Source organism: Podarcis cretensis (genome assembly GCF_951804945.1).
Source record: "Podarcis cretensis genome assembly, chromosome: 5".
NCBI lineage: Eukaryota > Metazoa > Chordata > Lepidosauria > Squamata > Lacertidae > Podarcis > Podarcis cretensis.
This window is the reverse complement of record NC_137174.1, coordinates 19,659,502-19,672,372: the sequence shown is the minus strand read 5'-3', so window position 1 is coordinate 19,672,372 and position 12,871 is coordinate 19,659,502. Positions and strand designations below refer to the sequence as shown.

Genomic DNA, 12,871 nt, shown 5'->3' with positions numbered 1-12,871 from the left:
TGTTGGAGTCTGAAAGTGGCTATTAGTATCTATAGGAGGCCTGTGCAAAGCAGCAATTGAAGAACGAGTTGCCCAAGCAATGCATTTCAGGAGGTTCCTAAAATACCACTCTTGGATGAACAGCCAGCCTGCTGAGCTGCTGTACTTGGAACTGATAGGCTGACTCCGCTGCAAGAATCCTTGCCTGGGATCAGATATAGACTTTTAAATTGGTCTTCATGAAAAAGAACAATTACTCCTGCCCATTTCCCCTAATGCACTTTCATTGGGATAAAGAGGGCAGAGTGCCTTGCTGTGACTACTCCCCCTTCCAACTAGTTCTCTCTTGTTTTATTAATCATCCACTGAATTGATCAAAAATTCTCGCATCCTTTCCAAAAGGTGCTCAGGTTTTTGACATCTGCAAGCCTGTAGCTGGAAGCAGGACTGACGATGTTTTCACCGATAAAGTTGCAGGGAGTCAAGCGATACAAAGCTGCCACTCTTGTTTTGTTTGTTTCCTTGGTTCTTTTTGGCATGTGTCATGTGTTTCTTCTGCCAGTCAGAATGGGAAGCAGCTAATTCTGTTGTATTAAAAGTTCATTTCAAGGCAGTCTGTTAATAAAATGCACTTAGATCACATCCTGGTGCCCAGCCTGCTATTAGCCTCCACTGCTAAGCAGTAGCAGTGGCTCATGTAAACTCCGCAGCTCAGCTGAATCCACTACCGTACTATACTTACTGTGCAAGCAAATAACTCATTTGTTCCCTTCCAGTATTTTCTGTCTTTTGCATCACAAACTAGATGTCATTCGCCCTTAAACACTGATCTAATCTACTGCCTCATCTGGAGCGCATAACAACCATGTCTAACAACAGATATAGCTTTGAATGGACAATGTGATCACCAAACCATTTGTAGGCAATAAGTCTGCAGATAGCAAGGAGAGTGGCAAAGAGCGCCAATGGACAGCTGCCAATAATCAGAAACACTGTGCTGCCCCAGGAAATTAAAAGTTGCAAGCCATGACTGATACTGCGCTATCTTGCCACTAAACACGTGGGAATAAAAAGATTGCAATTTTTAAATTTAATATATTATTAATTATCTGATTATTATTATTATTATTATTTCCTGCAGTAGTTGCTACAGATATTGACTGCAATGCAGAGGTGTTATTGAGGGGTCATCCACACTTACCTGGGGCTCTGCGCTTTCTGAGTATTCCCCCCCCGCCCCGCTTTCCCCAGGAAAATCTGTGTTTTACTGCTGAATCAGAGAAAATGGCAATCTGCAGAAAACCTGATTGCCGTTTGCTCCGATTCAGAGGTAAAAAACAGGTTTTCCAAGGGAAATCACCGGGACAAAAAAACGCAAAAACCACCCCTGCTTGGAAACAGACCTGGACAGCCCAGACCTGTGCCTAGAAATGCAGAGCAAAGGTAAGAAGGGCAATAAGCCCTGACAGTGCTTATTTGCTACATGCTTTACATGACTGGGTATGATCCAGGGAAGTGCATTGGTGGCTTATGCATTTTCTATGAAGAAAATGTACATGGCAAAGGCTTTAGCACATACTGAGTGGAGGGGACAGAGGAGAGAAGACAATTTAGCCTGGAATACAGTCAAAACTGGGCCTTTAAACCTTGCTGAAGAACCCTGAATCACTGAATTTTTAAAGTTGGGAGGGACCCTGAGGATCATCTAGTCCAACCCCCTGCAATGCAGGACTATGCAGCTGCCCCATATGGGGATCAAACATGCAACCTTGGGTTTATCAGCACCATGCTCTGGCCAACTAATCTATTGTAGGCAAGTAACCTCTCTGACAGGGACGCGGTTGGTGCTGTGGGTTAAACCACAGAGCCTAGGGCTTGCCGATCAGAAGGTCGGTGGTTTGAATCCCCATGACAAGGTGAGCTCCCGTCACTCAGTCCCTGCTCCTGCCAACCTAGCAGTTCGAAAGCATGTCAAAGTGCAAGTAGATAAATAGATACCACTCTGGCAGGAAGGTAAACAGTGTTTCTGTGCGCTGCTTTGGTTTGCCAGAAGCGGCTTAGTCATGCTGGCCACATGACCCGGAAGCTGTACGCCGGCTCCCTTGGCCAACAAAGTGAGATGAGCGCCGCAACCCCAGAGTCGTCTGCGACTGGACCTAATGGTCAGGGGTCCCTTTACCCTTTACCTTTAACCTCTCCGACACAATCTGAAATGGCATCCCTAATCTTTAGTAATTTTATATGATAAAGCAGCATAATATACAGAAAGTAAACTTTCTTTCACTACCCAATCTTTATTCACCAAAGCAATTCCTTATTTTCACATAATTTAAACCCGCAACACAATAGCCTGTAGACATTTTTATCAAGATTTTAAGATGGTGTAACCTTTTATCTTCATTTCAAGTCACTGAAAGCTTTTAACATCTGTTACTAGAATATATGGGTTTCTTTGAATAGGGCAGTGGGGCAAGGCCACTGAAATACACTCAACAGAGAGTCACAAAGGATCCAGACAGCTGAGTGAATGTATTTATAATACATATGTCTGGACCCAGTTGTCTCAGTGATGCAGCCAATTTGTCCCTATAGGCTGTTCATCCTTACAATATATAAAATGCAATGTGCGAAGAAGCCCTCTACTTAAATACACACATTTCAGTCAAAGCTACTTGCTTCTCCTGATAACCCAAACAATTGTGTGGCATGGAGCAATTTACCCATGCTTTATTGCGCTGCAGGTGACACATAGTGAGTCCTATTCTTCACCTTCCTGTATGAAAAATGTGTCAAAGTGTTGACAATGGAAGTGATTAGATGGCCTGTGAATGCCCTCAATTGCGATCCAGGCAAAGGTAAAACTCCTTCAGTCCCACTGATTCCTACAGGAGACAGTGCTTAACACTGGCTGCATTGTACCCTATGTTACCAGGCCAATCAGCAGACTATTAATTTTTCAAGAGTTCAGTCTGAACACAACTGAGCATCATCTGAAGAACAGATTAAAATAGAAACAGCAAATTTCCATACATGGTCAGACGCTTGACGGCATAGTTTGGACATTTCTCCAAAGATAACCTTTGGGTTTGTTTATTCCTGAAAGAGGATTTTTTTTTGGGGGGGGGGGTGAAATGCAGAAAGAAGTTGTGTAAAGGAAAAGTCAGAAGTAGAGGCACCATTTCAAATTTCAGGGGAGATTTCAAAGGTTCCTTCTTGTATGTATTCAAGACTAAACTGCAGTGTATTTAAGATAATTTTTATCCTTCAAAATTACTACAGCAATATTCTCAATGCTGATCAGAACAATCACTCCTCCTTTTCAAGCAAAGGGATTTGTGCCTTTGGCAGGCATGCCTATAATACACATCTACGTTATTCAAGACCAGATGTCTGAGCCCATAGCAGCAAGCTGGGCAAATATATTTGCATGATTTGCTTGATAGGTGTGATCCTATTCTTACCCAAAAGCGGTGAAATGATCACAAAGATGTGGTAAATCACATATATATGTATGCATGCAATTGACTGGATTGCACAAGAGGTTGTGTGCATGGTTCAAGGAATGCAATGTTCTCATACTTTGTCTCAGCTTCCACTATGCAAATGATATTGTTGCAGACCCAAACATCTGGACTGGGCCTCAGAGTTCAGAATGTGTTAGTTGACCAGAAATATATATGCTCTTAAAGAGTAATGAAACGTGGTCTGAAATACAGGAGAGGGCAGCCCTTCTCTGCCTTCTTTTCCTTGCTCCTGGCAATAAGGAATGAAGAGTCTCAAGCATTCCTGTTTTATTAGACTTCAGAATTGAAAGGCTGTCCAACACTTAAGAGCAAATATCTACTGATAAGAGCAAATTGCCGTCTTCCTACAGATGTGTGGGTTGGGATACATATGGAGTTTGTCATAAACCTCAGATTGTGGTTTGGATATTTCCTCTAGGGCTTCAAGTTATCTCTCCTGCCCGCCCACCCCTCAATCCTAGCATATCATCTTGTATAGTGAAAGGATCAGAGATAGAACTATTGACAGCAGCAAAATGAGGTAGCAGGAAAATATCAGAAGTGAACTCCATTAACAGGGCCTTGGAGACTGACAGGGTGCTCCAGGCAGTCAAATAGTGTTCCATGATCAATAGAATCAAATTCTGCTGACAGATCAAGCAATATCAAGACTCCATAAACCAGTGGAGTTTGCATGAATAAGTAAATCACTGCAGTCTCTTCCTGGAAGTCTTGGTGATATGCCCTGCTATGAAGACAGATTGAAATTTCTTAAGCTGCCAGATAACAGAAAGCACAACAGTATTACTGAAACACAACTTAAAAGAGAAGAACCCAAATTTCAACTGATGAATTAGGAAGCACCTGACGTCACTTAGGACATTAGCACCATTCCTGGTGTTAAGACTTGTTCCATATCACAAACTGCTTTTTATATTCTCCTCAGAGTCAAACATAATTTGCCATGCTGCATAGGTTTACACATATTTTGTGTGTAAACCTAAAATATGTAAAATCTAAATGTGACACTTTACTATTCTGGGTTACAGTTTCCATTTGAGTGTACTCTCAGTGGCAAATCCAGGTAATGACCCTTTGAAAGACATTTCTGGCAGCAGGAAAAATCTCAGAAGTACAGCAAATGGTCAATTATTCATTATAATTTTACCACCAGGAGAGGTGCCATCTAGGATTTTTCTCAAGTCATCTCTGTTAAAGAGGTTTGCAGAAATATGGGCATCTGCCATATTTTTTTGGAAGGAGGCAAAGTAAGACACGGAAAGAGTAGAGAAGACTAATTTCTCACACACAAAAATAAGAACAGCCACTGTACCTTCTGTAACATATCTCAGGTTTTACGAATGCTAAAAGTTGGCTCTCTCTTTTTAAAGTGAAAGCTCAGTACCTGGGGAGGGCAGGGTGGAATCCATGATCAGAGCCAAAATACGTGTGTCTGCCTCACAAAAAAGTGTCACACTGTACATGCATCTTTCTGTAGCAGATATATGCACATGATGTCCTCACATATGTCCAAAGAGTGCAAACTTGCCTTTAGTCTGGAAAGTGGCACCTCTCTGTCAACCTATTTAACAGGTGTAAGCTAAGGCAGTGGAAGGAAAGTGACGAGATAACTGGCCTCTAATCACATTTACTTTGAGCTTCAGCAGCAAGCTATGCCAAATGATATTATACATGTGGGATTTTCACTAATGCTCCATATTGCCCTATGATCTCATGGAGCCAATTTCTAAACCAAAAGTACCACAATATTATGATGTGAACTATATGAAAGAGGCCTATTAACTTTAATTAGTGCTTCTCAAAGTTTTTTTTTTTAAAAAAAACCTTCTGCTTTAAGCACCAACCATCTGTTCCACAGGTGGAGATCCTCGCATGCAGTTGAAGAACTAAACCAACATTGGCAGTAGGAGAGTAAAAGTGCAAGACACCTTCCTATAATCATGCATAGGGAGACCTCATTAGAACAAAGCAGCTTCTTGCCCTGAGCTGACACTATAAAGTTTGATTCAGCTTGAGCACCAGCTGTTGGGGAAGAACACGGCCACCAGGCCCTGCTTACAAGATTCCAGCAGCATCTGTCTGGCTGCTGTTGGAAAGAGAATGTTGGGTTAGATGGGCTTTAGCCTGATTCAAAAAGGCAAACTTGCATCCTTAATTAAGACTATGAAAAGACAGAGTAGTGGATTTAGTCCTCAAAAGAGCCTAGGTGTGTGCCAGACCAGCTGGCTGCTTTCATATGGATGATGAATGATGTGCTCTCCTCGCCGCAACTTAACAGTAATCACTGTGTTATTTTATGGCACGTTTGTGTGCCTCTTATCATTGCACACCGCTTTCGTTTCATGAGAGCCCAACCAACTCTTAAGGTTATGTGAATTTCCTGGCTCAGGGGCTTGTTCAGCTAATTCCAACACTTTTGATACCGGGCCAGCTTTCTTCAGACATTTATCGGTCTTGGCAGGTCTCTATTGGCTTGTTCAAGCCCTTTCCAGGGTGACCTATGGAACTATTATGTTTAGAGGTGAGGAAGAGAAACACAGTCCAAGGATCATGAGGCCAGGTGTCAGTGATCATCCTCCAGGCAGACACCCCCACTTTGGACCACATGGATAACAGGGATTTCACAGCCACCAAGCATTATTTAGGTGGTCCCTGGAATCCAAATAAATGGATTAATTTCTAATCTGTTTCTCTAAGAAATCAATTTTTCTACTGCAGCAAGAGATATTGGACAAATGAAATCTCTAGCGGCCATTCTCCTAGCCACACAACATCTTATCCCCAACAGTGTTTTGCCTACATCATTGCTTTAGTCACCAAAATTGTCTTCCTTAACTGGGATTTTCTACACAATTGTGTAGAAATAATCCTCTACGGTAACTTACTATGCAGCAACTGGAAACCAGCTGCGCTGCGTCGACTAAGGAAAGGAGGACACAGGGATCTCCTAGCAATGGATGGAGGAGGAAGGGGGGAAGGTGCTGGATATAAAAACTATCCATGGAGTTTGCTAAGGAAGAGGGAGAACTTCAGCTAAAGGCCCTGTAGACCATGGCTACAGGGTGGTGCAGATGAAACAATCCCTTTTCTCCTACACACCTTTAGGAGGAAGGTGGTCTGTAAAGCAGATGGGGCTCAAAATCCACACACTTCTCCTTACTGGATGGTTTATTGTCAGAACTATCATTGAATCTGCCCCTCTCTCCACGGGATTCACATTTTTCCAAGGGGCACATTGCAACATATCCGTGTTTACCACTGAGTGCACACCTGATAGGGAGCCATGGGCCATCTGAGCTCTCTGGAGGTACGTAAAAGTCTGCAGACATACATTTGCTGCATTCATGCTCCACCTTCTTAGGCATTACACATTTAGGTGTACACCAAAAAAAAAACTGTGATAGTTGAAATGTGTGGCTGTCCCTGACTTTCCTGGGAGGGGCACTGACCGTCAGGAATTTCCATTGTTTATTTTATAAGATCTAAAAATTGTGTGTAAACTTTATATAGGAGGATAGTGCAATGCACCACTTTTCCCATGGAAGATGCTAGGTGGTTTTCACAGAGTTCTGTAAAATATGCATATTTGCATGAATAAAGACACATGTAAGTATCTTAAGACACAAGTGTTACATTCTCAGTAGCCTCTGAAGGACTCTGAAAACTGGCGGATGGATACCTTTTGTGTTTATAAGCTCTTTTGCAGGTCTCCTGTTGGAAGAGCTGGGAAAATCCTTAAATTGCTCTCTGTGGTACTCTAAAGAACTGCTAAAGTGCAGGAGAAGTGCAAAGGTAAAATGCTTGCTGCTATAATTTTTTTTTTTTTTTTTGGGGGGGGGAATCAAATTTTAAAATTCCAGTGGGGTGAAAATGTTTCCAAGGATATGCTCCTATAGAATTTGGAACAACAGCATTATGTTGGACAGCTGTCCCAGTATGGGAAATATTCCCGCAGGAAGTCACAATCAAGGTAACAAGTCACAATCACAGGTAACTGTGACTGACAGTATCTCTCTGTCAAAGTGACAATACAGTAAGGGGGAAAATGAGTTTGCTATTGTGGAATGTGTGAAATAGCATTAGCCTTTGAGGTAAAAGGAAGCAAAAGAGAGATAGTTTTATGAAGGTTCAACATTTAACCGTGTGTGTGTGTGTGTGTGTGTGTGTAGAGATAAGATAACTTTTCAGTAAAAAAATAAAAATGGTGATGGTATTCTTGGCTTGACCTACAGCGATTCATTCTAATGCAGTAATGTGAATTGCAATTCATGTCCCTGGCTGCAACATGTAAGGGCTGCCTGTAGGTGTCAGGGACTGGTTGGATGCAGAGGAATGGTGGGAGGAACCAGCTGGTGAACCCCCAAGGGAAGAAGGCTCAGAGTCCAGGGAGTGGTGGTGGGACTATGGTGAGTAGTCAGAAGGGGGAGAAGACTAGGAGGATGAGGTGAAAAGGTAGCAGGGCTCAGGGAGCAGGGAGAGTCTGTCGCTGAGAGGCATTGAAGCAGCAGCGGAGGGAGGCTAAGAAGCAGAGAGGCTTGGGAAGAGGCATGGATATCTCCCCCGTGATGAGAGAGTAGTCAAGACTCATGGTGTTCTTGTAATATCTATTTTACTTCAAATATAAAAGCAGAGCATGAGGGAGCAGGAAGGCATCCAAGCAACCACTGCTGGTCTAGGTCTTAGTTTGAAGAAGAGATAACAGATTTTTGCAGATGCCCAAATCTGCTGCTTGTCGGCTACCTGGAAAAACTTTTCCTTTCTCAGGCATGCTCCTAGCTTCAGAACTGTTTGAGCATGGTGCTGACACAGTCAAGATTACAGGTTTGGTCCCCATATGTGACATCTGAATATTCCTGCACTGCAGGGAGTTGGACTAGATGATCCTCAGGATTCCTTCCAACACTACAATTCTAATAAAAAGTGCTTAAGAGAAGCTGAAATATCTGTCATTTTGATACATGAAGCACACCCCTGTCAAATGCCATTGTTTTCTAGGACATGATTATTACTGACCTTGCTATGTGGGAACATTTGGGGGGGGGGGAAAGCTGCACCATGTGAAAGTGAATTAAGGTGAGTCTTTCATTGGTTTCTTACGGGGGGGGGGGGGGAGTAAATCCTATGATGGCTCCTGCTGCCTCCCCACTGCAGAAATAGCATAAAATCTAATCCAGACTGTACCACATTTATTTGATCACAGCTTCATTCCTTCCCCAGTTCATCCCAGTAAAGAGTGAGGGAATTTTTTGGTCGTACCATCAAGAAAATGATATACTGAATGTACTACAGCCTGGATCAGATATTACTCTCTCCTCATGTTTAGTAAGGGGCATGCATGCACCCAGGACTCTTACCAAGGTTAAGATTTCTCCCTGGCAATCAATGTCTGAACAATTCTGTGAGCTGTCATACATTTTATTTCAGAAATGTATAAAGTAAAACAGCTCTGAGGAGCCTAAGATGAACTATAATATGATAAACTGAAATAATGATCAGATCTGAATGGGAAAATGAATATATGTAAATATAGTCATCATTTTTTAAAAAAATGCAATAGAGCAAAAAACATGTGGATGGCTAGCTCACACTTTCAGGAAGTTCCCAGGGTGAGGCTATGCATGAGGATTAACAATGGTTCTCAATAGCTGGGATCACCAGGACAAGAGCAGGTGATCTTTGCATCCTACTAAATGAGCAATTGCCTAAGATTCATTCCTATGGGGAAAAGTAAATTAATGTACTTTTGGGAAGCACTTTTCTGGCAAGGGCAAATTTGGCCCTCCCCTTTGAAGGCTGGGTGGCTCAGCCTCTATGGTATACAGTGGTACCTCTGGATGTGAACGGGATCCGTTCCGGAGCCCCGTTCGCATCCTGAAGCGAATGTAAAACGCGTGTCACATTTCACCGCTTCCGCGTATGCACGTGACATCATTTTGAGCGTCTGTGCATGCGCGAGCAGTGAAACCCAGAAGTAACGCACTCCATTACTTCTGGGTCACCATGGAGCACAACCCGAAAATATTCATCCTGAAGCTACTTCAACCCGAGGTATGACTGTATGTGTGAGAGAGAGGTTTGATGTACTTTTGTAAGCAGAGTTCATACAGATGCACTGCACCTGAAAGCTTCCTGCCTTCACATACCCATGCCCCATCCATCATATCAGTAGACCTTTTGCTGTGATGTACACAAAGTTTCAAAGCTTTGCCTCACAGGGCTCCCACAGACCTAAAGGATGTCCAGTCCAACCCTTTCCCCTTGCAGCAAAGCCTTCCACACCTACGCTAAACAAAAATCCCTTTTACAACTTGCTCTGCCTCATCTGTGGGATGAACAAGGATGCCTCCTGAAGGAAGTGCTTACAAAATTTAAGGAACGCAGGTGCTTCTAGACAATAAACCCAGTTCATGCTACAGAGGAAGGCTAAAATGGTAGCAATCAAAATAAAACAAAACCTTCCCGAATTGTATTATATTGCTGGCATGTGTATGTGTGTGTGTTGATACTTCATGACCCTGAATGTAGTAGTGAGACTGATATCAGAGCCTGAAGCCAAGGAGGTCTACTTGGCCCCTGTATCCTCAACCTGACATTTATATGATTCTTCAGCCTGACACCTGTTAAGACTATGATAGCTCCCATTAATTTATTACATCGAAAGTCCAGTTAAAGCCACTCTGGGATGACAAGACTTTGCTAACGGCCATTAAAAGGCAAGAGTTTTTGGATCAGGCCCCAACTGGCCTTAGTTAAGCTACGCATCAGTTGCTGCTAATTGCATGACCTGCACGAGAACGCTGGCATGAATCCCACCCCTTCTAAGAATCAGGCCCCAAGCAATATGAAAAAACAATGCTCTATCCTGCCACAGAAACCCGCCAATCAAGCTGTTTATTGCAAAGCACACCTACTTCACTCAGCAAATTGATGGAGGCTGCCAGTGCTGAAACTCCATCTCAGTTAAACGGTGACGTCACTCAGGTGCACAAACCAAAACATTGGCACAGCTTTCCTTAACATGCTGCAGCCCTTATTTTGCTGCTTGCTAAGCTAAAACTGAAACTCTGCAGTGCTAGATTTCGGGTCCTATTAAGGACTGATTTCTCTAGCCAGTTGTGAGCAATCACACTCCCCCCCCCCCCCAATTCATTCAATACTCAAAACTAAAACAAAACACGTCCCTAGGAACAAGCATGTGGAATTCTAGTATCTCGGTTCTTCCAGTGACTGCAGATTTTAGGCTTGCTTAATAGCCTTTAAATATATTCATTAAATGTCAACAATACAAACTACACTCAACTTTTAGATACCTTCCCAGCTGAAACTAAGAAGCATCCTTGAAAGATTGTTCACGGAGGCATGTTTGCCAAAAGCCTGATACAAAGCAATTAATTTTCAAAATGATGGCAATGATCTTGAAAGAGTTGAAGCACAACGGTGCTGCCTAATATCCCAGCTGCTTGGGATTTAGTAATCTAGTAATTTTGGGCAGCGCAGACATGCTGAGGTTGAAGAGAAAGGCCACTGTAGCCTTGCATGCACTCTGTTCACCATGGTTACTAGCTAAATAAATTAAAGTATCAACATCTTGTCAAATACCTGGCTGCACAGGGCAGGATTTCTCCCCTTAAATAAAATCATCCTCAGACAAAAAAACACACTAATGGGGGGGGGGGCAACAACCGCAAACCACACACACATATCCCAACCGCACTCACACCCTAAAACCCAGATAGACCGTTTCACGAAAAACTGGAATTCAATCTGAACAGAAGCTGTATAAAAACATGCCCTAGTTTGCAAGTGGAGTCCTGTCTTTCATCCCTTGTGCTGCCTTTGCCATCTGACAACACACTTCTACCCACAATGCTCTCTCTCTCACTCTCTCTCTCTCTCTCTGCCTCACGCACGCGCAAGCACGCACCCAGAGACATGCTCTCTCTCTCTTGCACACACACACCTTGTCAGAGAAGCTGGAGTGAGCCCACACTCACACACAACACACATGCACATCCCCCGCAGATGCCAACTTACCCACAAGTTCTATTTCAGTCGAAACTGGCGTCCTCCACTCCCCAACCTCGAGGGGGGTGGTATTTCTCCCTCTCTTCTGTTGCAAGGAGGGTGGAGTTGGGGGGAAGGCCACATCTATCTGAAAACACTTCTAGGCAGAAAGAAAGCATGTAGTTGCAGAACAAAGAAAGCCAGGGCTACCTTAATCTCAGCAGCGCAAGGCAGCCAGTAGCTATTTTTCGAGTCTGCTCTCTCTCTCCCCCCTCTCTGAGGGCATCCTGCGCTCTCGCTCTTTTTCTTTGCCTGTCCAGCTCCTGCACAACACACATCAATTATTCATCGCTTGTCTCCCGGTTTCCAGGCAAAACCAATCACAGATGGAGCCTTGCTAATGGGCTCATGCCGTACTTGCCAACAGGCTATTTGTGCTGCCAGCGACAACCCTCCAGAGACAATAAAGGGAGAATCAGGTTCAGCTTTAGAACTTCACACATTTACGCGGACAGACCTGAAACAAGCGAGGGGGCACGCAGTGGCGTCCGCATGACATTGCTGGGAGAGGGTGGGCGGGCGGGTGTCTGTGTGCAGCGCTTGCAAATATGAAAGGAGGCTCCATTAACAAAAAAAGAAAAACACCCTTCTCTCTCTCCCCCTCCCCAACGCCGCTTGAAAGGACTGGAAAGAGATGAGGAGGGGGAGAGAAATAAAGGAGAGGAGGGGGGGAATCAAACACTAGGAAAATTCTCACCTCAACTGCATGTTACTGGTATTGATGGTTTCCTTTTGCTGTCTCTAGTGGTCCATCCCTTTGCTCTCCCATTATACCCATCTATCACCTACGTGCGCACGCACGCACACTCACACACTCACACAGAGATACACACAAGCAGACACAGCCACTTTGCCAGAAGGGAGAGAGAAAGAGAACGGGAGAGGGAGTGGGGTGGGGTGGGGGGGAATCCAGGCATCTCACATTTCAAACTTGCAAGGAGGGGTGGTGCTAGGAATATTAGGACAAAGGGTTGCTCTCTGGAACGCCGCCAAAAGGCTAAAATTACCCCCCTCGATCAATTAATCAGAAGCAACACTTGTTTGAGTGTGTCTAGCAAGCCATTAAGGGCGCCTGGTCAAAAAAAGGGCTTCTGTTTGGGAAAGAGCTGGTGTACAGGGTCTCCCTGCATCCCCATTTAGAAATACTGTTGACTAAATCCATCAAACTAGTCAAGCTAATTAAATGTCCAGAGGAGGAAGGTTCTGCTTTTTAGGAGACAGCAGCGACGTTGGTGGCTTCCTGCGTGAAGGCAATCAGCCCACAAAAAGGAAGGGGAGGAAGTGGACACACGCCACCTGTACCA

At 43.8% G+C, this 12,871-nt stretch overlaps 1 protein-coding gene across 13 annotated transcripts in view; it reads right to left on the bottom strand.

Annotated features, from left to right (window-relative positions):
• The window catches only part of ZMIZ1 (zinc finger MIZ-type containing 1), a 383,046-nt gene that overhangs the window by 86,931 nt on the left and 283,244 nt on the right, over positions 1 to 12,871 (bottom strand). The window contains exon 1 of one of the 13 annotated variants that reach the window (XM_079977002.1): positions 12,265 to 12,410. The exons of 10 other annotated variants lie outside the window; for them this stretch is intronic. The gene's annotated coding sequence lies outside the window, so the exon portion shown is untranslated. Of the gene's footprint in view, positions 1 to 11,537; positions 11,633 to 11,717; positions 11,831 to 12,264; positions 12,411 to 12,871 lie in introns of those variants that run through there. 2 more of the 13 variants (XM_079977003.1, XM_079977004.1) reach the window with 2 other exon arrangements.